This window comes from Melanostigma gelatinosum (assembly GCF_949748355.1).
Source record: "Melanostigma gelatinosum genome assembly, chromosome: 8".
Lineage (NCBI taxonomy): Eukaryota > Metazoa > Chordata > Actinopteri > Perciformes > Zoarcidae > Melanostigma > Melanostigma gelatinosum.
Genome location: NC_136641.1, coordinates 16958233 through 16969456, shown reverse-complemented (window position 1 = coordinate 16969456; position 11224 = coordinate 16958233). Strand labels below are relative to the sequence as shown.

Below are 11224 nucleotides of genomic sequence, written 5' to 3'. Positions count from 1 at the left end.
GATCTTATTATCGTGGAGTGGTGTGTAAAAGGTTGTGAGGCTGTAATAATCAGTACGTCAGAGGCGAACTGAAACGGTGCCTGAGATTAGATTCTGATCAAACAGACCTACCGCACATACACATACACAAGCGCACATTGACCTCAGTGCCATCAGGCAGTGTGTAACACGATTTGACCAGCTTGATATACAGTTAATGCTTTGGGGATCATGACATGAATCCAATAGTTGTATGAGAAGCATATTTATTTGAAGTAAATCTCAAATTCCTCCAAAAAACCGGAGAAATAACTAGTTTTGCCTGACGGACATTTACCTCTCATGCAGATGTTGAGTTCGTGTTTGCCATCAGGTCGTGTAGACACGGTGGCCCGCTCACTATATTTGCAAATGTTTGTATTGTTGACTCAGTCAAGCTGTTGGCGGAGCTTTTTATCTTGACCTCAGAGCTCTGTTGACTTCACTGCATCCTCATCCTCTTCCCATAAAACAGTATTTGTTGATGCGGGGGTTAATAAAGGACTTCTGAAACTAAACACTAGCTCTTCAAAGAGAACATTGTAAAGCACCTCAGGGGGAAGGCAGTAACCTTTCCAAAGAAGCTTGGCTTGATTCAGCAAGGCAGTCACCACACCTCAACTCACGTTTGAGTCCTTTCAAAAGACTCTTTTCAAACCAGGCGGATGTCATATCTTCTTACCTTTTTCATTTCTTTTTTTCTTTTTGACAATAACATGGATATAAGACTGTCAAACATTGACATTGTCAGTTTTTGCACAGACAGATCATTAATGAGATTTGAATGATGTCATATCCAAGATATGCAAAGACAAATATTACCTTTAGGAGCCAAAACTTAAAAAAAAATGCTACCCAACCTCGATGTGACTGTGTATCCTCTGACCCACTTCAGATCCTGGTGGCCACACATATTTAACTTATTTGTAATATTTACACTTCTAAGACATTTCCAGGAATGATAATAATAATTTCGTTGACCAAATATGTAATCGTATCTTTACTGGCCTTCCCCCTCCTGTCATAATATCACAAATTCCTGTTGGACCCTATGTCCTCTCAGCCCCTGTTTTCCCCCTTTCTGTATTTTCAGTTTTCCACTGAAAGAACATAACAAACTCTGGTCCACTTAGGCCTAATGCGTTTTGTGCAAGCTACGATAGTTGGGTTTGATGCGTGTGCACGAAGTGAATGAGGCTAGGTTTGGAGGCAACGGGGGTGAGGACGAGGTAAACAATGACTCTGCTTGCCTTCCAGAGGGCCAAGTGTTCCCCCTTTTCACATCATGTAGTCCTTAGTACAGTCACATTTGTATAGTATACACATTAGGTGACAAGCTTTAGGGCTTTTTTAAGGTCACATGTGGCACATATATTGTAGAGGTCAGTCAACGTCATATCCACGGACATACAAATGTGTGAACAAAAAACAAGTACACGGAATAAACGACTCATAGTCTACAATAATGTCATCATTTTTAGTGTGTATTTTAACATTTACAAATGTGTTCCTGCTAAGTTACGTCAGTATGCATGAATGTTCTCTGAAGATCTTTTTCAACATGTTGTTGTACTCCATGTGCAGTGCCCATGGCAGTATCTCTCATATTCAGGGAACAACTTATGCATATAGTTTAATTGGGAAATTATAAAGACGTAAAAAAGAGGCATTTGTTCAGATTGGCTCGTGGTAATAGTTAACAGACACTCCTTGTTTTTTAATGACAGACTCAAGCAGAGCTACATGTACAGTCCCAGACCTATGTACACCCAACAATAAATTGCTCAGTGTGTGTGTGTGTGTGTGTGTGCGCGCTCACTTGATGATGTTTAAACGAGTGGCCTCAGCTGTTTCAACAATTTTCGCCAAACTAAGAAGACAGAGTGAAGTGCAGCCCAAGCGAAAGAGAGAGCAAGATAATTCAAGGGTACGAACTTCATTTGGGACATTTTTCTCAGAGAACAAAGAATTAATCAGTTTAACTCTTTTTTTCAACATTTTACTTAGATTTGTTTTTTGATGTTTGGTGGTCTCATAAAATCGCAGCCAAACAGAGAGAGAGAGAGAGACAGCAATTTTATAATGATGATGACTGAACTCCAAACATGACGGACGCCCGGGGAGGCATCTGATAGACGCAAACCACAGAAAAGCAGAGGAACCGGGGGAGGGGGGGGGGGGGGGGGGGTGAAGGGATGAAAGCGGATGAGGGCACAGATTGGTTCTGCTTCAGCTAGATTGTGACCCTAACCACATACTCAGGATTGACTTACCTTTTCCTTTAGGTTTCAAAGCTGCCCATGCACAATGATCTCATCTGACCTGTTTGTCAGTGTCCAATCTCTCTCTCATGACTGTACTTGGTTCTTTAAACTGTATTCTTAACATCTGTCTGATCTATATATATTAACTTCTAGGTTCCAGCCAAAGTAGAAAGGCCTCCGGCAGGAAGCCCCATGGTAGGTTCTCTTATTTTATGCTCTTGTTTGTTTGTTTGTGCCTGCATGTGTGTGTGTGTGTGTGTGCGTGTGTTTGCAGAAGAGGCCATTTTAGGACATTTCAGACTCTCTCAGATCTCTGTTGCCAGACTGGCTTAACTTTAATCTGTTTGAGCTGTATTTTGTCAAGCTGAGCCCAACATCCATCAGCCGTAGCTGTCCTTTGTCCTTTTCTTGGTCAGCCTCGGCTGCACTGTCAGTGTGTTAGCTTCAGGTGTACTTTGTAAGGCTAAGCTTTTCTTTCTCAGCTTAAACTGACATTTTGGATATATGTATTGTTTGAAGGTACGGCTTTATGATTATGGTGTAGATTTGATAATTAATTCATTCAGTTAATTCCTATGTTGCTCAATTTATCCCAAACTAATCTCTTGCTGGTTCATAAGGAGTTCAGAAGAACAATGAGTTATTTGCTAACAAAGGATAGCTTAAGCTCATGAATTTTAAAGTAACTGCGACAACTTGCAGGTTAAACTAAAAATTAGCCAAGTCTCACAAAGATCTTTAAACAGAGCAGTGCTTGAAACACTGAGTCTGGGATGTCCTATATGCTTTGATACTTCCATAATAATACACTGTGTTGTGTATTGTGGATCACTAATGTATCCACTTGCTCTCTGTGTCCTGTCTTCTTCTGAAAGACCCAAAACACTGAAGAAACAGTCCGGAAGTGTCCAGACATCACAGATCGTCTCAGGCTTCTGGAGCAGGAAGTAGCTCGCAACAAAGAGGAATCTGGGAAGTCACAATTGGAAGTTGAGAGGCTAATGGCAGCTCTAAGGGATGCTGAGATGGACAAATTGTGCAAGGAGAAGAAAATCGCTGATCTTGAGAGGTGAGGGTCAAAAATTCAGTGACATTCATATACATCACAAGAACACCATCTGGGTGTCCTCAGAGAGCAGTGTCCCTCCAAGTGACCGGATCTTTGTAAGATCTCAATTCATTCCTAAGTGCTCTATTTATAAAGGAGTAATCCACGAGACATAAACTGTCTAGATTTAGTCCTCCCCAGCACTTGAAACCACTTCCACGCTGTCATGCTTTTTGCCTGATGTAATCACACTCTAGAAATGCACAGTGTTACCTACTTTTTGCACATGTGATGTTTCTAATCATGTGGCTTAATGTCCTATTATTTTTTTTCCATGTATCAACGTCTGCAGACCTGGGTAAGTAGTTCTCAGTGTGCCTGTTAAACATATCGTCATGATACCGCCGGCATTGTCCCTAGCCATCACATTTGACATCATGCCATGACTGTTTGGTTGGTTTTAAACTTTCCCAGGTATAAAGTTGGAAATCGGGGCATTTTGGCTCACATCTGATTCCCAGCAAGCTTAGATTTGACTATCCCAGTGGAGCAGTAAATGTACTATGCATTTATGGCAAACAATCTTGGTCTTCATTCCTTTCACAGCAATAACACAATGAGAGACTTTATATGTTTCCTGACTTATGTCACTGGAGACGTATAGCCTCTGAGTTGCGTTGACTTCTGCAAAGCTTCTTCCCATTGCATTGCTGTCGCGTGTGTTTTTTGCTCTTATCACACTGTTTTTACATTTGTCTGTAAACCCAACAGCTATTCAGCAATTGTGTGGGTGTGCTGTATGCGTGTGCTTGTGTGATTTTGAGTTGCTAGGAAGGCAGCCAGCAGCATACCAGTGGGAGGTGGTGAACCCAGCCCAGACACTGGCTGTTTATACTTCTCTGTTTATTACTGGTGCAATGCAACTCAATTATCATCTGATTTATGGATTGGCATGGTGTGTATACATGCCCAAAAGAGCGGTTGTTTAGTGCCAACGCAGAGGTACTATGTGTGAGTGCTTGCGTGTGTATTTACTTCATGCGTGTGTGAATAAGAAGCGTAGGAAGGGGCATGGTTGTGTCTGTACAAAGTCTGTATCTGAAGCGATTACGGTTAGTTGCGTGCCGGTTGGCGAGTCTGTGTATGTCGATTGATAGTGGGTGGTTTCTCTGTTGATGGATTGCCTACTGCATAGACAAAGCCATGAGTGTGAAAAAGGGTATGTGAAAGAACAATTTTGTAACACAAGTTGGCCCCATCAAGTGTGTTAACGCTCGCTTTGGTCCTGAATGTATCTGGATGGGCTGCATGTGCCGAATCCAACACAGCTTCCTGCCGCATTCATTACCCAGTTTACAGACTCTGGCATGGAAGCCGTGTGCTGACTCAGAGTTTGTTCACACAGTCTAATCTCAGTTTCAATGCATTTGTGCATGCATCTCGCCTCTACCTCAATGTGTTTGCTACTCACATGCAGCTGTCACCAGAGTGTGCTCATGCACGTGTGTGTAAATGTGTGCGTTCAGTTTTGGTGCGCAGCCCTTTGTGGGATAGGAGCATTTGAGATCAAGCTTTGGAAGAGTTTCTTTACCCTCAGCTCGTCCATCTTTTTCAGGGCTGCTGTCTCATTAGTGTCAGACAGTCACTCCTATCAGTCTGACCCCTCCCCTCTGGTCAGCACGGAGGGGTCAGAGGTCACATGCAGGTCAGCTGCAGGTTATCAGAGGAGGATCCGCTGCAGTCATACACTGCCGCTGTAATATATTGTCAAATATAACGTACTTCACATACTTTGGTTGCTGTAGAGAACAGCGTATCATCTAGTTATTACATTAATGTCACGTTATCAATGGAAACTCTCATTTAACTAAAGAAATGAAACATAAATACAGACACAAGAATTTCTGCATTTGTGTGTGTGTCTGCACACACGTGTTATGTGACAGCACAAGGGCGGACGAGTGTGTCTGTGTGTTGATTGGGCCTCTGTATAAGGCGAGATGCGTCTGGGCAGAGGATGAATGTCTTTTTAATCAGAGTGTTTCTGTTGGAACTGTTGCGGCCTATTAACCGCTATCTGGATGGAGAGAGAGAGAAGAACAGATGAGGAAAAAGACACTTTCTCATCCTGTTGGCAATGCAGCAGAGAGTCAAAGATGGATGTAGCCAGCAGGTCATTGTAATAAATACCTTCCAGCACAGGGGAGACTCGTTCACAGCTATTACTTCGCTTAGATCTCTCAGCGGTCTGCTGTAAGTCATCAGTGATAACATTTGGAAGTTTATTGTTGGTGTTTTATTTCCTGTCGCGTGTAGGTGTAAATCCTAGCTAATATACCTGAGTGATCAGAGACACTGAACAGGCGTTGTGGAAAGCATCTCTATCAGCTTTATTAATGTTAATAGAACTCTGAAAGCCATGTTACTGATCTCTTGGAGCAGTTTGAGCACATATGGTGGACTAAAATGGAAAAATTTATATAGTTCATGGTATGACATACTGGGAGTGAATCATTCTAAACTTCTCCCGATGAATTAAATTAAGTAGAATTGTGAGTGCTTGCCCTGCATTATGTCTCCACAATTTTTGTCGTTGGTAAGCAGTAAGTATACAGATGTTAATGCTTTTAACAGGTTGATGCTTTCTGCGAAAAAGTTGTTCTTAACAAGTGGAAATATTTTATATAGTTCTCGATGCTGTTACTGCCCTATACTTTTAATGTTCTTGCGGCGATGTGGGAGCTAAACTTTGGGAAATGAATCAACCTCCCAGTCTCACCATATCACAGCTATTGACGTGGTAATCACTCTGGTATGTAAGGGAGGGTTTCAGGAAAAGGGAGGTGTGTGTGTGTGTGTGTGTGTGTGTGTGTGTGTGTGTGTGTGTGTGTGTGAACGTATGTATGAACTCTATGTGTGTGAGTGTGAAAGTGTGTGTCTCGGGTGACTCTGAGGAGAATATGTGTCGGTAGTGTATTTGACGAGGATTTGTTGGCTGGTAGAAATGCACTCAAAAACAACCATTTGCACATAAAGACACATCATTTTGGGCCTCATTCCTATGACCATACTCAAACTCCAGATGTTGAAAGCATCAGTCTTTTGTAAACCACACACACTGTATGCATGAACGCAAACACACACATAACCTCAAACTGTCTGTTTACAATATTACGACATCAAAATGTTTGTAAACATTGTGCATTTACGTGTGTATTTGCAAGTGTCCATACTATTTAAGTGTCCATTTTAGCTTTGAATAAGACCGATCAACTTCCTGTATAAATATGGACAAGTAGCCCCTGCACCAGAGAGGAGTGTTTCATAACACAAATATCAAATACATAGACAATACCCAACAGTGAATCACACTACATCTTCTCACATTTAGACACGTAGAGACACAAACAAACTTCTTCCTCTTTAACCTTCGTTCACTCTGTCAGACACACACAGACAATATACAAAGGCAACCGTGAAACAGCATTTGTGTTGCGATAAGAGTCGACATATCTAAGCACCATCACGCATCTATCGGTAATAAACAGACTTTTTACTGTTTGAATCTCTCAGCTCTGCATCTGGACCAGCGCCTCAGATACAACTTCAGACTCCAGTGTTGATCCAACGGCCTCTTGCTGTACTTTCATAGACGCTCATTTCTTTTCCTTCTCTCTTTTTCCTGTACCCCTCCTCTTTTTGGAAAGAGAAAATGTATTTAATTCAGATCATATCTGCCTTATTCTATATATTGTGCGACCCTGGGTAGTAACTGGACTGGTGTGTCCTTGTCTGCTTGAAATCAGAGGCTTTGTTCCACTCTGCTGTTGATTAAAAGAGAAGAGGAGAATTAAGAGTTATGAAGGGGAGATAGAAATCTGGACTTTTTTCTTAAAAGGTTATCACTCCTTTTAACCTTTATTTACCCGGGAATAGTCAACTGAGAATACATACTCTTTTCCAGAAACACCCTACTTAATATTCGCAGTTTCCCACATTGAGATCTGGGAGCGTCTCTGTGTGACCACAACTTCCAGCTGTGGGCCACTCAGCAGCTCTACAGAAGCCATTCAGTTGCTCTTTGTGCCTGGCTCTAGGGCACGTTGGCAGTACTCATTGAGCGAGGTTAGAGGATCCTTCATTCATTGCATTTTTCTCAATGCCCTTCTAAATGGATGTAAGTTGTAAGAGGCAAAACATGAGAAACAAACAAGAGGAAACGAGTAAGGGAAAATGGGAAAACAGAGTGAAAAAGAAAGAACGATAGAAATATTTATTGAGACATACAAGAGGAAAAAAAACAAACAGAGCTGTGCTTTGACAGCCAGAAATAAAGCAGAGCTGCTGATGTTGGAAGGTGGATGTGTGGAATGCTCAAGATGAAAAAAGCAAGAGGAAATGTGAACAATTACTTATTACGTACAGTTTAGGAAATGGCGAGACTCATTCACGGTGCTCTCTCTCTCTCTTTCTCTCTCTCTCTCTCTTTCTCTTTCTCTTTCTCTTTCTCTTTCTCTCTCCCTCCCTCCTCTCTCTCTCTCGTTCTCTCTCTCTGGCTCACCTCATTTTTCTAAGAAATATCACAGCAATAAAATACTCCCCCCCCCTTGAATTGACTTATTTCGATGCTCTACAAATCACAGTTCTCCTTCATATTTTCCACTCACATGCAGCCCAGCCCGTCTGCTCCTTATTCACACTTTATTTGCCCTCATTTGCCTTCTCAGTGGTCAAAACACTGACTTCATTTTTGCACTGATGGGTTGATGGGTGTTTATCAGCAATGAAAAGGGACCAGCATGTCTGCTGGTTTATACACCTGTGCCAGTGGCGGCTGTGTGTGATAGCTGATATGCCCTCATGGCATGTTTGCTCTCCATGGACATGCCTCTGAGCTTATGAAAACACACACACAGACATCAAAGATCAGAGTATAAACAGATAACTCTGCACTGTGTAAATATGTACGCACATGTGCATGTGCATACATAGTCTTCATTCATAATGGTAACAGAATTGAATGATAATCTTTATTTACGCAACCCTTTTCAAAACCCACTCGTAAAAATGATAAAGAACGTATAAAATCAACAGCAGAGTCATAAAAAAAGAAATAAAGAAATAAAGAAGTAAGCCAGAGACATGAAATGACAGGCCTAATAAACTGACCAACGTTGAGTTTTTGTACAGGGGAGAAATATCAGATGTAAATACTGGTCTGTCTTCTATTATTATAACACATATTTTGGTTTTAAAAGGCACTATGTCGTGTCTGTGTGTGGCAAGGTGACTGTGTGTTAAATTTATTCATCATCTTGTTAGGTATTTCACATTAATTGCAAACCAACATCACTCATAAAAGCTGACAACAGCACACACACACCCACACACACACACACACACACACACCATTCTAAGGGCTGTGACAGCAAATATTTGCCAATATGTGGGGGCAGCTTGTATGTTTTGCCCAGAGTAAACACACCCGTGTGGATATGGAATAATAATGTGGCGTGTTTTAGCAGCTGCTTGGTCACAGCCTGTTTACAGTGTTGGAGGGTTCTCTTCGCCGCTAATTTGTCACTGTCAGCTTTCTCACACTTTCTATGCATTTGTTTTTCTTCAAGTGCGAAGGCCAAACTGGGAGCTCAAAGGCTGTGTTTTGATTCTAGGTTGAAAGTGTTTGTGAGAAGATATAGATTGTGTATAAGGGCAGCTGTGTGTATCCTATGGCGTATGAGTTTTGTGGGTTCACATGTGTGTCCACCAGTGAGTGTATTAAAGTATGTGAGTGTTTGTGTGTGTGTGTTTTATGCATATTTCTATGTATATATGTGTGTGCGTGTGTGCGTGTGTCTGTGTGTGTCATAGTTCTCAGGCTAAGTAAGTTCAGGAAATGACAAGAAGCAGCTCTTTGTGTGGAGGTAAATGCACCGCCGTCCTGGCAGGTTTTGCTCTGTAATCAGGACCTCGGCAATGCACAACACTGACAGCAGATTTATTATCCTGTGTGTGTGTGAGTGTGTGTGTGTGTTTCTATGGACTTATTTATTTTCTAAAAACACATGCACTTGTGTGTATGCGTCTGTGTCTTCCTGTCCTCTTCTTATCTGTAGACTTACCTCATTCACATAAGGAAGATTTGTGTTTGTGTGCGTGCATGTGCTTCCATCTCCTGCCTACATGTGTTTGTGTGTTTTGTTGTTGAAAGATTTACACAGCAGTGTCTCACCTCCATCAGTCAAGTCTCGTCTTGTCCCAGTGTTACTAAGACAAGACACATGCACAGTGCTTCCCTGCTTTACCGTACACACGGATCAACCATTTACCTGTATGATGCAATAAGCCAGCTTTGTTTAACTCTGAAAATACTGTAAAGCAAAACCATGTCGTAAAACAACATTAATCTATCTATCTGTCTGTCTGTCTGTCTGTCTGTCTGTCTGTCCATCCGTACGTCTATATTTTATCTTTTGGTTGCCCTGCAAATGTGTGCATATGTCATATGGTTGTGTGAGGTACAAATCTTTTTGTATTCTATGGTTTTAATGATTCATTTACATTTCTTCACTGTTGTCTTTATCTGTTGTCACCCATATTTCTCTCTCTGAAGGCAAGTGAAGTCTCCTAACATCCAGAAGCAGACAATGGTTGGTGAGATGAGGAAAGATGCCCATACTGACGGACATGCACACTCTTTGTCGCAGGTTTGTGTGTGTGTGTGTTGGTGGACATGTGTACATTCTTTCGCCTCAAGTTTAGCTCTTCATCACCTATTCATCTCACAGTGTGCAGATTGGCTCTTCCGGTACTCATGTATTCTGCCCTCTTCTTTCCTCCTCATCTCTTTTGCAAGCTGTTCCTCAGAAATGATCATCTTTTCCCCTTCTTTCATCTCTCTCAACATTCTCCCGTTGTGTATAATTTTGCTCTTCTGAGCAACGAGAGCCCTTTTCCAGTCTTTCATGCTTCCTGCCCTACCTCCCTCAGTGCATCTCAGAATCTAAGTGGAAGAGACAGGCATTTAGTCCTGCAGTATCGGCTCCATACGCCAGCCAGGAGCGCCGGCATAATGGCTCAGATGGGAATAGTAAAGAACTGATTAGTGAGGCAGGAGAGAGAATCATGATTTACCATTTTTTATTTGTATAGTTCTCCTAAGGTGTCAACAAGAGTGTCAGCTGTTCGCTTGACAGTATGTGTGTGTCTGTGTGCATGCTTATACGCTAGCCTGCAGAGCAATGCTGAGGTGTTAATATGCAGAACTCAGCCATGCCAGGTTATTCCCACAGGACCGATGAAGTAGAGTACACCTCTCTGTACCTCTGTGCCAAAAAGAACCGGAGCTGCTCTCAGCCTGTTTTGGTTGAGATATTTTGTTATTTCTGTGTGTGCTGGCAGGCAGCATCCAACATCCTATTTCCTCTTCTAAACAGCGTCTGAGTAGCACACATTAATATTTCTACAACCTGGAAAGAGATATGAAGTGAGTGCCAGAAAGAAAGATGTACTGGGACAAGTGCAAGGGAGAAGTGGAATTGATGTGAGGGAGATAGATGACTTCCATAAAAAGAGCAAAAGGGAAGGTTTCAGAGGAAGCGGAATTTTTTGTTGGTGTATATTCAATGCATTATAAAATACTAACCAGAGGTAATACATGTGTTCAAGCAAATGCAGGAATTCAAGCTCAAGTTTATTGTCATTCAGCCATATCAAAACCTGGCCGATGCTGATGGAAGTATTTGAAAATGTAAAAGTCAGTCAGTAGGTAGCTGAAACTGAAAAATCCTAAAAACTATTTGATGTGATCACCTGAGTTGATCAGGTGAATTTTTTTAAATGTGTTCAACCCGTTGGTTTATGACTACTACCTGAAAAACATTACCATCAGCCT

General features: G+C 41.7%; 1 pseudogene across 1 annotated transcript in view; it reads left to right on the top strand.

Annotated features, from left to right (window-relative positions):
• The window catches only part of LOC306780693 (ERC protein 2-like), a 96797-nt pseudogene that overhangs the window by 44372 nt on the left and 41201 nt on the right, over positions 1-11224 (top strand). Inside the window, exons 9-11 of the transcript in view lie at positions 2436-2477; positions 3158-3351; positions 9944-10037. The product of the transcript in view is annotated as an ERC protein 2-like (transcript). The remainder of the gene's footprint in view (positions 1-2435; positions 2478-3157; positions 3352-9943; positions 10038-11224) is intronic.